Raw genomic sequence first — 22,754 nt, 5'->3', positions numbered from 1 at the left:
ATGGCAATACAAGAGATGATGGTAATGATTACAGCATTTCAAAAGTACCATGAAGGTCTATTGGGCTATCAATACTATACATATGCCTACATGTAGGCCTACATGTACATTTGATATTAAGCATATAGGCCTATATTGTATAATCATTACAATTTATTTTGTAATTTACGAAATAAATTGTAGATGAAGGCATACACGCACATTGTATAGGCTACTACTAATAGTCATTAAAAAAGTGAAGCATTTCAACTTGATGCGTGAACGACTTCAGTTGTACCGTGGGACGTCCCTGGTTGTACGATATCCTCTACTGACTGAACAGAATAGAATAAATTCCTTATCCCTTTGTACCGTGTGCTGGTTGGTTTCCTCGCAGGGGAAACAATAGGCCTACATCCTCACGGTTTTGTTATCAGCAAATAGTGAATTACGTAACGACTACGTTATAATAGAAAGAAGAGAAAAGAAATACTCAAACCATGGACACTGAACTTTTAAAGCTTGTCCATCATCCGACGCTGACCTGTAGTAGTATACTATTCACAACAATATCATCATCTTTGACCAAGTTTTCTATCCCCCCCTTTTCCTTGGCATGTAACCCTATATTTGAATGTGTAGGCCCATTATATTGACATTTAAAAGATTATAAAGATAATATGAATACAATAAAGTAAAGTGAGCATCATTAATGGAGAGAGAAAAAATACTATTATTAAATTGTAATTATTAAATTTGTATGATTATTATTATCATGGACCATGTTATCAACATTGATCCAAAAAACAAAAATACCAATTGATCATTAAAATATATTTACGTTTTAAACTATTGGTCAGATTCAAACTGCAAACTGCGTTATTGTTTACATGTAATTCTGGTTATTACATGTATGTAGGCCTACCGGTACCAGCTTTACCATGAAGATGGGGGTGTCTTCAATCTCGCTTGTTATACAACCGATTACAATTACTGCTTAAATAAGTCCAGAGGAATCAATAATCGTGTATTGGTTCGTTCTTGTCAGTATTGTTGCCGGTAGTCTACACTCTACAGGCACAGACTCACATTGGAACCTCAATCAATAAGTGGGTCTTGAAACATTGGAACTACAGGTGTGCTCGTTTCAAGCCTACCTTTTAGTAGTTCCATCTTGCTGTGCTCGGACGTTTATCATGTTTATAGCATGGAGCATGGAGTAATAGCTCTATGCTTGGAGCTATCAAGATAAGATAAGATAAGATAAGATAAGATAAGATAAGATATTTATTCGTCTTTCTTTCTGCACGTACATTTTCTCTTACAAGTGTGATTTCACATTCTACAAATGAAAATCAATAAACCATAAATCATTGTTACAGTAGAAAAAAAACACAGCAAATAGCTAATTACGTATTGAGAGAAAGACAAGGAGAACCCCTGAAAAAGCAAGGCTTGTAAGGCTAGGATTAACAGAGGAATTGGAAGAAGGACCTCCTTCTGTGTTTAATACTATAGCTCCATGATCAGATGGTCTAATGTCATTCCGTCCATCAACATTTCGTCTAACAACCATTTGGTCCAATTACCATTTGGTCCAATCATCACTTCGTCTAATCACCAGTTCGTCTAATCATTCATTTCGGCCAGTTACTTATCAAGTTAGACCAAATGGTTTATGGGACTAAATGGCCATTGGACCAACTGGTTATTAGATAAATTGGTGAGTGGGCGAATTGGCAATTAGTGGACGAACTGACGGTAGACTAAATACTATTAGACGAGTTGGAAATTGGACGACTTAGCATTAGACGAATTGGAAATAAACCCCTCCACCGCCACATCTCCATGTACAGATGTGGTCTGCAACGTAATAATATATGCATGGACCATGATATATGTGTACGATTGGACATAAGCTATTACGTAATCGCTTTGGTCAGTGGCTTACTATATATTATATCGCCGCGAACACATGGAAATAACGGTAAAAATACCCCAGTGTACAAATCAATGCAACATAACGGTCAACCGTTAATACAACAGATCAACAAAACACTAACCCAATTCCTTCCTCTTTGTTTTTTTCGAAACGGGGGAGGGGCGGGGTGGTGACCGCCACTTTGTCCCCTGTCCCTTCGTCCCTGAATAAAACTCAAATATCCCACTTATACTGTGGGGATATTGGGGGTTTGGTTAATAGGTGTTTTTATACGAATAGATATGATGTATTCCAATAGTTAATAATATTGTAAAATTTACCAGGGACGTGAGAGACGTGGTGTCAGTTAGTAATGATTTTATCCAAGGTTTCTGTAAAATTTGACACAACTGCAGCGTCTCTACCCTCGTTTAAAGGTGTAGGACTATGTACTGATCTCCTTTGATCTCCCTTTTCTCAGTAATGATTTCCGCTCAATTAATTTTGTGCTGGTACCAATGCAGATCTATGGCATCAAACCACACAGGTTTACTGCATTAATCAACAAATTAATATGATTTCCTAGAATCTAAAGAATCTGTACTTAAAATGTGGAACGATTAAAAATAAAACATACCAATTAATGTTATATGACCACAAAACAGCAAAATGTAATGGTATTTTGCTTAGATAATGAACATAAAGAAAAGCCGTAAATATGTAATTAAGATTAAAATGTCATGGTTGTGGTATATTTACCCGTCGTGTTCGGCAAATCCCAGCAATAATATACAAATAATTGCACAAAACAAATGTGGGTCCCTATAGTATAGGAAAGGAAGATCTATTTTCTTTGATGCATCATGATCTGGGTGGGGGGGGGGGGGAGAAGAAGTGGGCGTGGTGGTCCCCAATGGTATGTTGCCGGCTTCCATCATGGACCATGTTTCCACACGATGTACACATCAATTTATATCTAGGCTCATGCAGGTCAACTTCTGTATCTGTACACGATTCTCCCTTTATGTCACTTTAAGACGGAATTAAACAATGGTATTAGAACAGGCTTGAGACTTTGAAGTTTGAAGTCTCGTGAGCAAAAAGAAAAAGAAAGAAAAAAAAGTGCATATGTTTGAGTCTGACACTATGTCAACACTTAACTCCATCTTGGTTACACCAATATTCAGTTCTTTTTCCGGGGGGGGGGGGATGCTAGACTGATATTCAAAATAATATATCTAGAAGAGATATATTTCTTTCAGAATGCAACGGCTTTATGATGAGGTTCAATGTTTGTTGGCAACATCAGAATCTGTTTTTATCTCACTTTATTTCGAGAGGGAATGAGAGAGCTAGAAAGTGACATGGAGAGAGAGAGAGAGTGAGTATGAGAGAAAAAAAAAACCCCGGGAGGACATCGTTTTAGAAATGAAGATGTATCATGCATACTGCTCGTGTCCAATTCAGACTTTTACACCCTTGAACACGAACGGACCTTTGTTCGATTAAAATCTACATACTTGTAGCAAACAAAATTTACCTGCCTTGAGAAAACATCCAACTCAAATGCAACATGCTTCCAGTACATGTAGTATGTAAATATGCAGACACACGCCACAAGACTGCATTTGGAAGCTTCCGTCCAGATTCTATTCAAAGAGATTTTTATATAAAAAATGAATATTTTAAGTACTCTTTATGCCTACTGTACATTTTCTGTTAGTCCCCCATTATTGTTGGTCACTATTTCACTTTGATGACCTGTGAAGTATTTGTTCTGACCTTAGGAATAGACAAATAAATTCGATATTCGAATAGTCACCAGCCGATCATGATTTTTATTTTAAGATCTTTTAATTTGAGTGTAGATAGCTTGTGTCGGATATTTCATCCGACTCAACCTGTTTTATCCGACATTTTCTATAATAACAGATTATACCCGCGTTTGTCAGCCAATAAAAATAAGGGAAACTTTCCAGTTGTCAGATCTGACAACTTTTAAGATAATCTCCAGGGGAGCGTTTCATGAAAAATATTTGGCAGACGTTTTATCCGACAAGTACTGTTTTATCCGACAGTTACTATTGTAACAGTGCCTCTCAGCCAATCATAATCAAGGAAAGATGTCAGACCTGACAACTTACCGGACGAAAATGTTAATGAAACGCTCCCCATGTCTCTTGTCTTGGAAGATTTCAGTCCAACCATTTTTAGGTCGTTAACTAAGAACTATAAAAGGACAAGTCCACCCCAACCAAAAGTGGATTTGAATAAAAAGAGAAAAATCCAACAAGCACAACACTGAAAATTTCATCAAAATCGGATGGAAAATAAGACAGTTATGACTATTTTAAGTTTCGCTTAATTTCACAAAATAGTTATATTCACATCCTGGTCAGTATGCAAATTAGCGAACTGATGACATCCCATACTCACTATTTCTTCTGTATTTTATTATATCTTATATGAAATATGAAATATTCTAATTTTCTCCTCATTGTCCTGTGAAACAAAGTTTTATTTTGCCCTGAACATGTGGAATTACCATTGTGTAACATTTTATGTTTTTAATAGTCAAGTTGGTCTTTATTTTCAAATCTGTAAAAATTGAAATATTGTATAATGCAAACAATAAAAAACAAAAGAAATAGTGAGTGAGGGACATCATCGATTCTCTCATTTGCATGTGACTAAATTGTGCATATAACTATTTTGTGAAAAATAAGTAAAACTTTAAAATGTCATAACTCTTATTTTACATCCGATTTTGATGAAATTTTCAGCATTATGCTTGTCTGATTTTCTCTATTGATTCAAATTAACATTTTTCTGAGGTGGACTTGACCTCTAATTATGTTCATGTTTACATTAAACATAGTAAGGAAAAAAAGAAGATATATTGGAAGTTCAGAACTTTAGGTGCATCAGAAATTCAGAATGATTAACCACATCTGCAAACTTGGGAACCGCTTTTGAACTTTGAGATTGATTAGGAAATTCACATGCACATTGTTGCATCTTAATTTGTGCCGAATGGATGCACACATTGTTAGTATGGAATTTGGATGGTTTACTTTTCAGTCATGTGTAAAAATGTTCTGCTTCCCCAAATCACAATTCCCAATGACAGATCGGTCCTATATAGGACACATGCATGGTCCCAAGTTGGTTAATTCTCAATTTTTTTTCTTCTGGGATTGAAGAAGTCAAGGACACGATCATCATACATTTACAGTTACAGGAGATTGCAGGAAGGGTGCGACTTGGTTCCGAAGTTTTTCAGTAATAGATGACAGGGAATTCACTATAGACTGGATAGGCTGGAGCCCGAATTTCATAATACGTGTTTTAAAAGTTATAGGTGTATGGCACCTGGTCCATTTACAATTGCTCCGTGGTCTGTTGCTTGCACTCATGAACTTCCTGCATTTATCCAGGTCTGCGGTTCATCCCTGGAGCCAATTAGGCAAGACGTCCTCTTTCGCAATGACCATGAACAGAACAGAGTTATGACATGCCCATCCCTTCTTCACCAGTCTCTGCGCCTTGAAGAAACGGTGAGGTCTGGAGTATAGATGTCGGCAATTGCACTCAATTTCACGAACCGAAAAAAAAAGAAAATGAGAAATAAATTGCCCTGAGAAACTTTTCAATCGTCTTTGGCAATGGACCAGGTTGCATTGATATCCTGCTTCATGATTTCACAAGGACATTGTCATTTCGATGATTTCAGTGCGCCTATAACACAATATAGATCGTCTTTATTATAACTCCGAGTACCTAAGAATGATACCACTCATAAGAGTGATTTCATTTTACGAGGCGCTGGGATATTATAATTCCTGATCATTTAATTGTTTCGCTTCCCACCACTTCATTAAGGGATACATTGCCATGAGTTTGTTCTTTCTTGAACCTGAAGAAGATTTCACAAAAATTAACAGGAACAATGATGGTGAATAATGTCAAATAATTTCATCGATACATCAACTGCTCGATAATTGATAAAAAGTAAAAGAGCCTGACAGAGAAAGGAAAATCAGGGGTGCCCGGGTATCAGTAACTGTCAAAGTGGGGAGCAAGTTCATAATGTTGACTGAAGGAGTCTTTGCGTGAATTAACACCAAACGGGATCAACTGACGGCTGACGCCGGATTGTTTAATAAAGATGATTTTATATGACAAGCCCCCGGGACAAACCAAGCATTAGAGAACCGCGAATTGGATGATTAGTGGTTCAGTTGAAGTTTTGGCAGTGTCTTGTGAAGAGATTGACTCAGCTTTATGAGGGTACCGGAGCCTTGCAACTTCCGCTTTCAACATTTTGTTGGAAATATTCGACAAAACCAGCACACTGTGGCCTCCGATAAAATGCTTATAAACCGGTTGATAGTGAAGTTTAATCACTCCTTATCGTGTCGTACCACACGACAACGAGCTTCGAATATAGATGACTCCAGTCGGCTCCATCATGGACCTACAACTACAAGAAGGCACATCACGTATGCCCTTCAGAATTTATTATTCCAAGAAATACGGATTCATGTTTTATGCTTCGAACAGGGGTTTCCCAATAAGGTGACACGACATTTTCTCCTGCGACAATTGCTCCAGTCTTAACATCTCAGTGGGCATAGGGATAGAGTTAGGATAGTAATAGAGTTTATGGTTCATAAGGTAAAGATAAAGATTAGGGTTTATTTTAAGTTTTGGAAATTAGGTGTTATGTTTGGTTTAAAGTGCAGATTTTCCCTCGGAGCAATTGTCGCCGGAGCAAATGTCACGGGACCCGTGATATACTCGATTGATCATTGAGTTGATTTTTATAAACTCTTGATTGCATATTATGATGAATGTGTAGTCAAGCGTAGAAATCAACCATACGAGAAAGCGCTAAGCTTTTTGTTCGAAAGTTACATGGTCCAGGTCATATGCTGATGAAAGTTTCTTCAAGAACATTGAGTGCTAAATTATTGGCTGTATATTTCAACTCTAATTTATTTGTCACCCGTCGAGATGATCACTGAACATTCCATGACAAAAAAAGTAAGACAGACCACATTGAGGCATTGAATAATATTGTTAACGACTACGGCAGGGCGTACATGTAAGTCTTTTACTCACCATCATATCTGATGTCTTCAAGGGAACTTGAAGGAAACGTGGTCATTACGAAATCAAATCTTCAGGGAATTGCCGTGCACTTTGTTGAAGCTAGGGCAAAGTGCGCAACTCGGTTAGCATCATACAGTAGGTCAAGTTCAGTGCGATGCTTTGGCTCATGCGTTCAGCACGTGTGTGTTACGTCCGGTTTGCTCAAGTATGTGAATGGAAAAAATGTAGGCCCACTGAGTTGGCCATTTTTTGCAAGACGCACGTATTATCGTATTCTACCAATCTTTCATGTAACGAGTCGCTTGCTTCTTTGCTAATGATTTTTTTTTTACATAATGACAATAAATTTGTTGGTCCATGTTTATGTATTTACTTACAACATACCTTCAACAAAATCTCAATATTTTACCCTCAATGGCAATTGTCATTTGTGATTTCTGAACCAGTAATTCGCAACCCTCTTGTGTACTTCAAACCACGTCCCTGGTCCAACCAGGGACCGTGTACACGTGCTTGTATGCAGTATGGTCCAATATTCCTGTAAGGATATTGGCATGGTCATGGACCTTGGCTACAGTTCATAACATGATAAACCTCATCCATGTGGCATGTGCCAATGTTTTGCTTTTTTATTTTGTTTGTTTACAGCAGTTACTAAACTCCCGTTATTTCAATGTTATTCCAAACTCTAATGTTTATGTTGTTTTCACATTTTAACGGAAAGTCTCCTCTTCCTTAATTGCCAAGGTTAAAGTGTTTGAACAAATGTTAAGTGCATCGATTTCAAGTATGAAATGTAAAAAGGAACGAGGACCAGGAGAAGTCAGAGATCGTCATTATGTCTACATTGTTTTGGTGGACCCTGGATGCGAATATTTCATACTAGCATCCTTTAATTCAACCCATGAATGGGGATTTTCCAGGGGTCTTTTGAATATTTCGGGGGCAAAATAAAGTAGCCCCCGAAAAAAATGCATTATTAAATCGCTTTCCAGGACAGAGTAGGGATATTAAAAATGTGTAGGCCTATTCTTATAAATCTAAGATGTAGGCCTACTGCCACAATGATATGCTCCTCAAGGCCAAAGTCGGTCCCAAGGTCAATCACTGGATATGACCTTGACCATGTCCTTGAGCTCCGACGTCTTTTTCTTGGCCTGGCCTCGGGCAGTGGGGCACTGGCATCGTCCTTTGCCTGGGATGTCTAGTCCTTGGCCTCGTGTAGCTGTTCTTGGCCTTGAACAGACTGACCTGGACCTTCTGAACATAAACCCTGAATCACCTTTGGAGCATTCTGTGTTACGTGGGAATATTCTATATTCGTTATCCGTTCCTCCGGTCGCTTACAGGCATATCCATTACTTGTAGGCCTTCATGATTATCCTTTTTTGGGAAAAATATTAACATAACCCTTTTACACATCCTGCTACCAGTTTTTCAGGTTCTTACTCCATATCTACTCAAGCAAAGATGATTTGAGTGTAACAACCTATAAACTAATCAAGAAAGCAGAAGAAAATGATCCAGAAAGGCCCCGTGAATGGTAGGACATGGAAGACCAGTTGTTCCTACCATGGTGGATACCTCCTCCATGCAGGGAAATAGGGCTAGACCAGACGGTGATCCACCCTGTCCATCCATGTTCTTAAGCTTTAGCCCGATGACTCCATTCGTCTTTGGATCGTATTTTCATCAGTCTTTGGTCATTTGTCCCCAGGTCTTGTGTTAAACCAAGGAATGAGGGCAATTGCGATGGGTGCCCACCTCAACTGTTTTATTATTGCCCTTGTTTATTTTCCAATTACCGACAGTGGTTCTAATGCGATTTCTCCACAGACATGACAGAATTTACTTGTCCTGTTGGCTCGCTGTGAGGGCTGATTGTCCTACCTCTCTCTGCAAAATAATATCCATATTACATTGACTCTGAACTGTTCAGACACAGAGACGGGACTTGTGGGGTTCTAACTTGCCAGTTGTCGAAAAAAAATTGCAGGCTCATTTAACGGGGTACGCAATGAATAGCCTGCATGCACAGACCCTTGGTTTTCGCAATTCGCATAGTGCATAATGCAGAGTCTGAAGTAGTGAGACTAGATTTACTACGTAGCCTACTGTGGCTCGCTCTACCAATGACAGACATAATTATAGCCTTTGGCGTCTAGTCTTTACTCAAGATCTGTTATTGGTTAAAGTGTCAAATATGAGTCTTAGTTTGCAGACTACGCAATTGAGGCATTGTACATGTATTGAGTGCACCGTTATTGTAATAGCTCCATGGTTATATTTTCAAATTTTACGGGATGTGCCCTTCCGCCACCCCCTACTGGTCATGCCTACGATCAGGCGATTTCCGATAAAGCCATGAAGGCAAATCACGAAGAGGCAAACCTCCATCAGCTATGTCCACGTCAAGAATCAAAGACGAATCAGAATCATCAGAACAAGATCGGCGGATTAAATGCAGAATGAAAGACCATATAATGTTTGTAAACATATACATGGAACAAAACAATGTATTTTTTTATTTAGATAATCTATTTATTTTTTTAAGTTCATGTGAAAAGGAATAACATGGAAATAATATTGTCGGGCTACTCTTTCATGAGCGAAATTGTGCTATCAACATTTTCAATCGATGCGATATTGTGACATGTGAATACTGTTTACCTTTTGAAAGATAACTGTAAGCAACGCTTTTGTTATCATTAAATTTTCTCCCTATTCTCAGGGGAAATGTCTACTCTATTGACGCATTGAAAAATCGCCATTTATACGATTGACTTTTCCAGACATTTTATTGACGGCGCAAGAGAACTGGCAACCTGCCAACCTGGTTGCTTGGAGACAGAGAAAGATGATTCTTCTCTTCCTAGCGGATGAAGCAATGGGGAAGCATTTGAATTGGTGCCTTTGTGGAAGATAAAGGTTCATATTCTCCACTTGACGTGCTCCAGTATATGCAGGCGTCCCTGCCCATCAGATATAAAGTAGTAGGCCTATGCTATTATATCCATTTACGTTGGTGAATGGTGATAGCTGTAAGAAACTGGTAGGGAGGGGGAGGGGGGGGGGGGGTTGAGGTGGGCAGTTGGATGGTAGGGTGGGCGAAGATTGTTCAGGGCTCCGTAACACAAAGGTTTGCGATGAATTGCAAATATGAAAGAACCGCACTGATTGGTTCCCGGTCAGTAGTTTAAACAGAGTGAACGTATAACCATGGACCTACTAACGTAGGTCCATGATATAACGATGGTTGTGATTGGTCATTGGTATTTAGCGATTGATTGCAACATTTGTGTGACGGAGCCCTGATCCCATGTACATTGTACATACATGTAGATGTACTGTTTGTCTGTCCTTTTCCCTATTTACCATTCTAGGTATTGGGTTGTGCATGAAAAGGGATAGACTATAGACCTACTACTCGTCAAAGGCAACACTCTAGCTTGTATTAATAACAAAATAATATGCTCTCCAATCCCGTCTCCAATCAAATAAGAAAATATTTCTCTTCATGTTAAAAATTGCTTGAAGACAAGCAAGGAATGAAATGTAATCTTCAGTTTCTTCCCCAAAATAATGACTTCAGTGAAGAAAATGACTTGGCCAGTAGTGATGAATGTGAAAACGTCCGTGTGTGTGTTTGCGGGAGGGGGGGGGGGGGGTTACAAGACGGTTAGCTTTTCCCGGTCATTGATACCACAAGGCTTGCTTTGGTCACGTTCCGTCCAGATTCAACTCAGTAAATATATTAAATCTTAAATGTCTAGACAGCATCAAAAGTGCAATCTCGACGGGTTGTTTGGATGCGAGCGAGGAGGTCTGGCTGGTATGCTTTGCGTTGAAATAAAGAAGACTGATCGGCACAAGTGCCCTCACGACATCCTAGTATGCTGATGAGGTCACGTGACAAACACACCCTCGGTATGCCTCTCAAAATAATGAATTCTATGACGTCATACCCAAACACTGGCGCCATGTTGAGTGTGTGGGGCTAGCTACGCATGGATTTCAGAACGAAAATCTCAATGGGGGAGATGCATGATATCGAAATTTTTTCCATGTCGCCCATTGCGTATATCAGCTCCCTCTATCTGGCAAAATAGTTTATGTAGATATACATGTAACCCCTCTGCCAACATATACAGCACAGATGTTATAGGAATAAAGTTAAGCTAACCTCAATCAGGTCCGGGAAGCGGTATTTTAAGCATGCATATTCGGTGGAGTCGGGAATGGTTAGGATTTTCAATTACTCTATTGGCCAGCTGATGCAAAAGCCCAGACAATGTTTCATTTAAAGGTAAATTCCAGTTCTGGTAACGATCTCAAAATGACTTTTTACAGAATCTAATATAATGACCACCCAAGTGTATGTTTGTATGAATAAAAATATGTGCCAAAGGATTCTGGAAGAAATTGTGTAATTGCTGAGAAAAAAGCAAAATAAGCGCGGATTCGGTCACTTCCGTCGGGTCTTTATTCCAGCAATAATAATACACTGTCCCACGTGTGCCTATCTGTGTTGGCGATCTTCAGTGTGATCGTATTTCAGCTTAGATTTTATGATTTCACAAAGTTCAGTTTATGTAACTGTACCAGATCTAGATTCACGATGATATAGTCATACTTAACCTTGGTTTTACAGACTTTCTCACGAAATTAGTGTTTTACTGCAACTACTGTAATTTAGCTTTAATAGCTACAAATATCGTACGTAGAGCTCATGATCGCACGAAGCCGATGTAACTGTAAACGCACAAATCTGAGCTTTATTAAGTATGATTTGGACTTGATATCTCTGGAGTTAATGAACATGTCAATAAAATCCTTAAAGTGTATTTATGTATCATTTCGAGTTTGAAGGAATTTTGAGCTTATTGCAACGATGGAAAGTGGTCTGTGAATGAGACTATTTTACGCTAAAGTTCACTAAGAGGACAGTTATGAAAGAAAGAGTCCCGCCGTACATGTGTACGAGGGCAACCTGGGAAATCGTATCCTCTTCCGTAATGATATGAACAGCTTCGCTATCGGTTAGGCCTATAAGTTTCGCATGTGGAGTTGTACCTGCATGTATATCTGGCAGATTTCCCGAATTACATGAACGAAAATGGCATTTACTTACATGATACTTACACTCCTGTTAAGTTTTGTAACAAACGTTCCTTTTATCACGAGTAGCTTTGAGCTCCCCATCTTCTAAGAAAGTCATTGATTTACAGTATTATGTATTGTGTTTTAGTTATCCAGGGAGTTATCCATACTCCTAGCTTGTACCATAAGATTCATATTCATATTCGTATCGTGTGAATTGGAAATATTAATATTACAGGATTGATACGGAAATGGAAAATGATACTACACATCGGATGTTGCGTAGAAAAACTAAATAAAGATTGTGGAGGTGTGTCGGAGGCTCGTCTCATACTACGCGACCTTTTCGCGTGTTTACTATTCAGCCTACGTGCGGTTTTACACTTTCATTTCCCGCCTCGTCTGTCGCTAATCAAGTTAATATTAATTATTGATCGTAGCGGTATATCTGCGCAATCCGTGCAGATGTTGTAATTTGCATGTGTCGGCATTGGCGTAAATCCGTCAGTGGAATAGGATCATGTTTGTTGAAATTACTTACAGGATATACTTTAAATAGTACTAGCTTTGTGTACACGCGCTCTTTCTATTTTGTAAGGGTGTACTAGCTGCGTGTGTGTGTGTGTGTGCAAGTGTAACGTGTTTCACAGAGAGTTTTTCCGCATCTTCTTCATAAAGAACTACATGTAATACAAATTCCCCCAAACCCAGATCCTTGAACTTTATATTCCTCTTTCGAGGCATAAAATATATTATGTTATTATCACACACTTGCGCACAGATGGGCGGGGGGGGGGGGGGGTAGGAGACATGGATGGTATACCCCTAAAAAAATGACGATAATGAAAAAAAGGAAAAAAAGTGAAATTTACAATTTTGGAACTAAAAAGGACAAAATCTTTGCTAGCTCAATTCGTTCGCTCGCAGATTTTTAAAGATTATTTACTATAATTTTCCCACACGCTATGACCTCTCAAAAATTCTTATTACGCTAAGTGTAGGTCATATTATGTTTCATGAAATTACCGAAATTGCAGCTTCGATAGGCCTGTGACAAGTGACAACTATGTTTTTTTTTTTGTTTTTTGTTTTTTTTTGTTTTGACTTTTATCGGTATATGGGAACACAGGGAATGTTACATTTCCATGATTGCAAGAAGCGGATATTAGTGTTGTCAAAACTTAGTCTTTGGAATGTTTGAAGAAAAAAGTACCGACTTCCTACGGTAATCAAATTCGAATCGGTAATTTATTTAATGAATTTCGAATTCCGTCGCAAGATATTGATCAAACTAGATTCATCAGATTAGAATAGAAATGGTATCTTTCTCGTATTAAAGTCAGAGACCTTTGATGACGTCACACCAGGAGCGTATTTCTGGCACGTGCCGACTTTATATGCCTCCAAGCTCTTGCTTACATTCTCGGAGGTATCTGGCCTAATTGCGCACATATACTTCATGTCGTATAGTTCTCCGTATTGCACATGACTTTATAGAGCCTAGGTTTAGGGGAGACTTTCGCCTTTTTTTTGGGGGGGGGGTGAACTCGGGTGGAATTTATACCTTGAAAGATAGGCCTGTATTAATCCTTACATTGAATAAAACAAGAAATAATTCATGTATCTTTTGACCACATGCTTTGTTGCGGAATGATGTTTTGTCTTGTCAGCTTATCTTTATCCATAAACAGAGGAGTGTAGATGACTCTGTTCACGATCTACGTGCAACCCTTCATGTCTTGTACATTAATGTTATAATCGTGGTTTTTAATACTCGGAAACCACTTGTACGGCCCCAGTCAATAATGCCTGTAATCTGTATTCAGTTAGCGATTTAAAGTACTTTACAAACATGACAAACTAGCATTTCGATAAAAGGAACCGTAATAGAAATGTTTTGATCTTGTGGTTGCCAAGGAAACCGCATTGGTAATGAACGGGTTGATGCGACTCACGCCACGGCAGCGGATTTTTCATTCCAAGAAATACATTTTTAATATTTTGATGTAATACCGAAAAGCTCAAATCTCTCACGTACTTCATGTCTGTCACAGATTAGTGTTTACGTGCTATCGTTGGATTAGATGCATTTATGACCCCTTTCCATCGTGTTCATAACGATGATAGCCATATTGTCATATTGGTATAGATCATCGAAACTAGTAGAGAAGGAAAAAGAGAGTAATTATTTAAATCTTCAATGCAGACATTTTTGAGATTATTGTATGGTCGTCTTGTCTTTACAATGATCTGAAGAAGCAATCGCCCAGCAGATTTAGCCGAGACGATAATTGACCAAGATTTATTCTCATATTTCTTGGGATTAATAGCTCTAGTCTACGCCATTAAACCAAGTTTCGTTCATACGTCAGCTGGTTCGTCTTCTGTTTTGACGGCATATATCCAGGAAGTAGGGGCGACTGCTCCCTTTAACTTTTCCAGACGTGAAGGGGGGGGGGGGGTTAAAGAGTTGGAGAACAGAAGGAAGAAATAAAGAAGAACATTACAGTATATATGTAAGGAGAAATCAAGAACAACTCTACAAAACCTCTTATTTGAGAAAATGCATGGTCATATTTAGGTGATCTCACACCCCCACCCCCGCCCCGATCAAAAAGTCCTGGAGTCGACCCTGTTTATAGACGCATGTTCACATTCTCGTCCCCACATTATTATACAGATGTACACCCCAACATCGATTACTATGGACATAGATATGATCAATCATATTTTATGGAAAATAATCTCAAGCATTAAAACTAAATTGCGACTGGCGTCAAAGGATTCCAATTGACAGACTCGAAATGCTCATAAGTTTGCAGTAATTGGTTTTGATTTTACGAATTTATTTTAAAATATTGTATCACCAAGATCTTCGGAACCCCAATCGGCTTTCCAATACATTGACAACTATAACGATACGGTAGTTACGTGAAAATTCATGTGTTTTTTAGCTCTATCTCTCGTGTTGATCGACGTTTTTCTTTGTACCCGACTAAAATATGACGTAATAAATCGACTATTTTGTTCTTTACAGTATTTCAGACAGGCTCTGTTTCAATTTTGCGCCAACTTACTATACTAGTACGGTAGTACCCATGAGTAAATAGGGGTTAGTGGAAATAGAGTCATACTTTCCTAACACACCATGTAAAACCTTACAAAAAGCTTTTGGTTTTGAAATCACATGGCAGTTCTAGTTCTTATTATGGGGATGGTCGGTCAGTTGAACTTTCACATTTTGGTATCCATCCGCTCGCTTGGACGTGGTATATTATGAATGGTTGTTAGATTTTCAGCATGCATAGCATACCTACTAATTTATTTTGAACTCTTGCTATCATCATGAACATGCTTGCTGTCAACGCAAATGAAAACGCGATTACATTATATAGTTATCGGGGTCTTTTTTCTGCTGCATGTGATAACAGCTACAGCAAAATAGCTATCTCAGTTCTCCTTCCTCAGTATTTACATGAAGATCCATAATGTTGGCTTATTTATGCTGATTATTCTAGCGCACGTTAGCTTTGATTTAACAAATAAAATACATCACCATGACCACTTGACAAACTCCATGAACTTAGAGTGAGTTTTATGCTTTTGGCGCTGCGTTAAAGATATTCGTTAATTCTCGCACATTAACACACAAACGCACACACCTCTTAAAACAGTCTGATATGGTTAACATAAACGCCATTCACATGTATAGATCTTCGTGAAAACAATATCAAGCTTGATTTAAAAACTTAAACTTCCAGAAGTGACAAATCTTCACCTTTAACCGCGTCTCACATGTATAATATCATAATCATGATAATACATTTTTTGTCTCGCTTGCATAGCAGAGCGAGACTATATAGGCGCCGCTTTTCCGACGGCGGCAACGGCCGCGTCGTCAACATAGAAATCTTAACCAAGGTTAAGTTTTTGAAATGTCACCGTAACTTAGGAAGTAAATGGACTTGGACATAAGAGAAATCAATATTACTGAACATCATGCCTAAGTTTCAGGTCACATGACCAAGGTCAAAGGTCATTTAGGGTCAATGAACTTAGACCATGTTGGGGGAATCAGTATCAAAATGTTAACCTAGGTTAAGTTTTTGAAATGTCATAACTTAGAAAGTATATGGACCTTGTTCATGATATTTAGACATAAGGGTAATGGTGTATATCACTGAAGATCCTGCCTGAGTTCAGGTCATATGACCAAGGTCAAAAGCCACCGAACAGGGTCAACGAACTTCGGCCATGTTGGGGGGTATTTGTGGAATCGTCATCATAACTTACAAATTTTATGGATTTAGTACATGGAACTTGGACATAGGGCAATCAAGTATCCCTGAACATCTTGTGCGAGAGTCAGGTCACATGACCAAGTTTAAAGGTCATTAAGGGTCAACAAACTTTGGTAATGTTGGGGGTATTTGTGAAATTGTCATAACTTTTAAAGTGTGACGCCACGATGCCATGACAGGCTGGTTCTTAACTGAGTCACAGCTGTACGATCGTCTATACATACACATTTGCATTTGCAAAAATGGTGATGTGTTTAACATGGCGCCGTTTCATAAAGCTGTTCGTAAGTTAAGAGCGATTTTAAGAACTACTGGTGACCATTTTTTGTGGTAAATGGTATATTGCGATGGTTTAGCGTGAAAGAAAGGATCGCCAGTCATTCTTAAAGTCTTTATGAAACGGCCCCGGAATCATTTTGTTTAGAACCAGGCCGCCATGACACCATGGCAACTGACGTCATCGCTTCGGTAAACTTGGACATACGAGCATTCATGTATCCCTGAATATCCTGAGCGTGTTTCAGGTCACATGGCAAAGATCAAAGGTCATTTAAGGTCAATGAACTTTGGCCGTGTTGGGGGTAATTGTTGTATTGGCATAACTGGAAGTTTATGGATCTAGTTCATGAAACATAGGCACAATCGTAATCAAGCATGTTTTGCACATGGCTTAGGTCACATGACCATGGTCGAAAGTCATTTTGGGTCAATGGACAAAGTATTTTATGAATGTTTTATTTTTGTGAATGATTATTCGATAGCTGTAATGCAGGCGTAATGCAGTCGAGACTGTCAGAGGCGTTCCTCTTGTTTTAATGAAGGTATGCCTACACTGTGGATGTGGGTGTTTATGTGTAGGGAACTAGGGGTGTGTATGTGTTTGTATCGGATGAAATAAAGTTATATATTATATCCAGCTTATACCACAAGAATGAAGTAGCCGTGAAAGAACCTTTTCCCCCTTCCCTTCTGCGATCTTTAGTAGATTGTACTGTACTCTGTAAAAAAATGTCGGGCAAAATTTTTACCAACACGAGGGTAATTATGATTGTGTCCAAACAATTTTTGGCAGTCTTTTACCCAATGCGGGAAGCATATTGTCCAGGGGCCCGTTTTATAAAGCTGTTCGTAAGTTACGAATGACTTTACGCACGACTGGTGACCATTTATTGTGCTATGTGATATCCCTATGTAACTGATTTTGCGCCTAAGAACAGGTTTCAGTCGTGCGTAATGTTGTGCGTAACTTTACGAACAGCTTTATGAAACACCACCCGGTAAGGTTTAAAAAACAATCAGCAATTACTTTAGAATGGGCAAAATTTTCATCACACTGGATTCATAAAAATGCACAAAAGAATTGCCCAATATTGGTTGGACACATAACCCCTCATGGAGCACTTTTACCCAACATTTTGTGTAGATTCTAATCGCTCTGTTACATTGGGCTATAAATAAAGGAACATTCAATGATCACAATGTTTTAAAGTGTAAAGGCCAGATTGCCTTGGTACAGTTAATAACCATTATCATATATTTATAAATTAAAAATAACAAAATATTAATACCCGATATGACTAGCTGTTTGGATTGATGAATATGTTTTCGTCGGTTGATGAAGTTGAGCTATGATTTCATTTTGTACCCTGTGGTTTTTGGAAAATTTTCATTGTTGATTTAGGCTTCGGGAAGTTTTATATCTTCTAGTGTACACATATTAATTCATTGGTGTTTGAAATACACCGCCCATTTTGCTCCGCCGTTCTACATTACAGTTAGTATTTGCAAGCAACTTTGAAATTATAGGTTCATCACAATAATAAAACAATTTGATGGCTTTTCCCATCACTCACAATGTTTACACGGTATTCCATGACTCGTCGATTTTATCACTGAAAACATAAAATATTTAGTAAATATTTGCGTTATTGCAATATTTGAGCCACACGATTAACTTCCTTTCCTTGCAATCATGTGGAGATTAACTTGAATGACTTTCACATTTTACGCCAGACATGGCCTTATTATGAACATTCCACAGATTATTAACGATTTGTAGATGTTTGGGAATACAAATAATACTGCGAACTTAGCGAAAAATTTATATAAAAGTGAACGCTCCAGAAATCTTAAAAAAAAATCATCGGCTTTTATTGTAATTCTGATACGTCAACAATCTAAAAATAGCTGCATAAATTATTGAATTATCGGGTGAATAATGTTAGGGCGATTAAATCGGAGAACTTTGTGCATTTGCGGGCGGACTTTTCTCCTTTTTTTGGGGGGGGGGGGTATACAATGCACATACAATCATGTGTACATGTCTATGGGTAAAAAAGGATACGTTTTGCATTTTTGTGTGGATGATTTACCGTGAATTGAAGAGTCTGCCTCAGATTTACTAAAACCTCTTAAATTTAAATCATATTTCTTATTGTGTTTTAATAGCAGATATTTGTTTTTGGCTTCTCTCGCACATTTTTTTAATCTAATAACTCGATATGAACAAAGCTAAAATATTGTAGTCAGCATAAATTGGGGCCGCTGTTGGAATTTCGGCATGTTTGGGAGAGAGATAAGGGTCTACACCAATCAGCTGATATCAGCAAGAATCCACTTCACCATTGTAGTAAACCCTGCATAATGCGTGGATTGTTAGTATTGTCATGCATAATAAATAATCACAATGGATTCTAAATACGAACACGACCTATATCACAATGATTATGATAGATGAATGTCGTCTGGCGACCTTCTTTTCATCTATCGCTCACATCTGCATGGGGCCTGTGATAGTACTTTTCCGTAAATTTCAAATATGTTTTGAGGAAAATCTCTATATATCATGAATGAATTGATAGTCATTGACGGAATAATTTGGAGGCTATTGATCGAGGAATTGATAATATACAAGCATGTTTAAAAATTATTTTAAATATTTTGCCTAGAGATGAAAAATAACGCCTTTTCATTATCAGTTTGTACATTTTCACTTCTTAATGGAACCAGTTGCATTTGATATTCTAGTCATCGTTCAAACTCTGATAGATCTTGGAATTGGAACAAAAAAAAATGCGAGTACATATTGTACGACATGTGTCCGTCTGTTCTATATAGTTGCATCAATAAATTGCGCAATTGATTTGAAGGTTCGAATCCCAAACAGGTCGAAATGTGCTTTTCAATCTCCATTGATCTACCGTATCCCCGAACGATTTATCAAAATCATTTTATCTGCAAATTTAAATATGGATCAGATCGCCTCTTTTTAGGCACCATTTCGTCAATGTGACGAGGATCTTTAAGAGGCCTCCTATGTGGCTGCAATCTTGAATGTAACAACTTGTGCGGTCTTTTCAAACCCTTGCCATACACATCCCTCATCTGGACACGTGGTGTGATATTAAAATGAAGACGAAGATAATGACAATAATATTCAAATATGATTAAGATCATCTCCGCATTTTTGGAAGGTGGTTTGATTCCCTTTTAATCAATGGTGGGTTAACTAAAAACTACAAATCGGAGCTTAGACTATGTTTTTAAAAATAATTTAAAAACATTTTGTTTAAATTATACAATAAAGGATTGACCGTATAAAATAGATATGATTATTTTAATTCCCTGTCGGAGAGCCCACCAGGATGTGTGTGGAGTTTGACCTCATAGACTGCACACATCATCACCATCCAAGAGGTGTTACAGATGAGAATGGAGGCTGGGTAAGATTAATGAAACCTAAGATGTAGGTGCCGATGCATGATTGGCATTCTCCTGGTGGATTACCATGCAATGTGAAAGATCACAAGGTAACAAGCAAGAAATATCGAGAGAACGTGTCTTAGCTTTCCGCTTAGACACCAAGTAATATTCTGAAGTGATAATGATTGATGAAGAAGAAGCTGCCATGGTACTAGATGAGATTTTTTGGACTGCACAGGATTGGAGGTTTGAATGAGCAGAATAGTGCCTCAATACAGCCCCATTCTAATTCGAGTGTTCCATGTCGACCCAACTTCCCCACCCATAGTGTAGTCTTGCCCCGTTGAACAACAATTTATTTTCCTATTGTAAAAATTACAACATTCGTACGACAGGAGATTTGCCCAATACAATAAACTTGACTTCCAAATATTCATTTTGTCCAAGATATCAATATCCAGACATTAACACTTTATTTTCAAAAGATAAATGATTCATGACTCATGCTCCAGGACTGGGTCCCATGGAGGAATGTTTCTCTTTTCCACTTCAAAAGGTACACGTCGAATGTGCTAAGGCGTCGGGGTAACCTCTAAATTCTTTGAGGAGCAAAATGACGCCATACACCGTTGACCTGCAATGCCTACAACATGGACTTAATTCTCTGACTCGTCATGTCAGAAGAAAATAATCTGAATTCTTGGCAAGACCGGGGAATTGTTTTCGTACATCCATGAAAAGACTCGATGTCTGCATCATTATGATGTTTCTCTGATATCTCCATCATGTCCATGGACGTACATGTGCGATCTGAGACTCTCTGCAGCACTTGCATACGCTGTACGTCGTATGCTACGCTTAAAGCCAGGGTGATGTAGCCTGATGCGGAACGGTAGTCTTAAAGTTCATTTTGATATAATATCCGGATGATTGACTCGAGTGCATGTAGGTTGAGTTATAGAAACGTACAGATATAACATATATTGTCTTTGATAATGTCATACAATCCTCTAGGTAGTGGAGGAGACCGATCATCTTGCCAGGTTTCCCTATTGCATCACTTACGGATGGATATCTTGATCTGTATTGATGATATCATCAGAAGTTCTCCTCCGTCGGGAGCGCTACACCAAGACCAATGTAGAGATATAGGCCTAGGTCAATGCATGTATGCCATGTTTTCATAACCTTGTTATCCAACGGATTCAGTTATGACAAGGGCGTACAGAAGGTCAAGTACAGGCTTTTCTAAGGTATCACCTAAGCAGAAACATCCGACTCTGATCACGTCTGTAACATGCACTATGTTAAGAAGACATTCATGATGTGATCATGATGATAGTCGTTTCTTATTCTGTTTAAACGGCTTGACTTGGGAGGTATGGATGCTTCCATGTGTTAGGTGAAATGCCATGCTGATATCTCCCCCTCCGCCCTCTTGAAAAATCACCAATTGCCAAAGACGAGGGTATTCACCTTCAGATATTTGGGGTTTAAGATTGTTTTGATGGATGGCGTAAAAGTCGAATGTGTGATCCTTAATGCATTAACGATATTACATAGGTTGGTCTCAACATGAACATATTGGTCATAGATCGGCCTGGCGTCGGTCCGTGATTACGACCCCGCCCCCCCCAAAAAAAAAGGGGGGGGGGGGAGAAACGAAAATGGCCCAAACGCTCTGGTATTTGAGTGCCACAATCTTATGCATTTTGATGCGTGTGAAACCTGTGAAATAAAATTGTGAGTGTATAGCCTACAGTGTTACTGTTGAGTTGACTGATTCAGTCAGCCGAACGATAGAAAAAAGATAAATGGATTCATCAAATACAAACGTCAAATAGTACCGATTAAACTACTATTTCACGCGACATTATCAGTCTTCATTAGATCATTACATGCATTTCGCTTAAATTCTGTCAAGCACTTTCTATTCGAAAATCACCATCATTCACATCTCGGGGAATTGTCCTGAGGGATATTTCTTCCAACAAAGTAGACCCCGCCAGAAAAAAAGGAATGTTAAAGTGGTTTTGCCTACGGATGCCATTTCTGTGAACCCTTGAAAGCTATAGGTGAGAATGTTTGGCCACCATGTTTTAAATGGAGTATCATATTTATAATCTTCTGACGTGCAGACAATTAAGCAATGAGTCGCATGTCCCTCAAGTTCACTTTACGTGCATGTTTACCTGTCCACGTTTGTTTGCCGACGGGTGCTCCTTTTTAAAGTTTGTAAAGTTTAAGCACTTCGGCAATTTACATTTTATTATGGTATTTTATGAATCGATAATTCACATTTAGTCTTTTCATAAAACGATAGAATGCGAGCAATGACATTGCGTTTAGAGTTCACCATCTCGGTGTGCAGGAAGTCGGATACATATTTTTTCACAAGTTTTATAAAGTAAACTGGTTTTTACTACATATAAGCGAATGATGGAATCATTGAAAGTTGCTCGAGACTCGAGTATGAGAGAGTTGTAGATAAAAATTCTACAAGACTTCATAATGAAAGTAAAAATTTGTAAGGGGAATTTGAACTTGTATAGATACAATTTGGCAATTTGCGTTGATCGTGCCTGTTCATAATAAGTAATGTTAGCCCAGGCCTCATTTTGTGCATTGACGAATTA

This window comes from Lytechinus pictus, chromosome 14 (assembly GCF_037042905.1).
Source record: "Lytechinus pictus isolate F3 Inbred chromosome 14, Lp3.0, whole genome shotgun sequence".
NCBI classification, from domain to species: domain Eukaryota; kingdom Metazoa; phylum Echinodermata; class Echinoidea; order Temnopleuroida; family Toxopneustidae; genus Lytechinus; species Lytechinus pictus.
The sequence above is the reverse complement of the archived record's forward strand: the minus strand, read 5'-3'. Positions refer to the sequence as shown.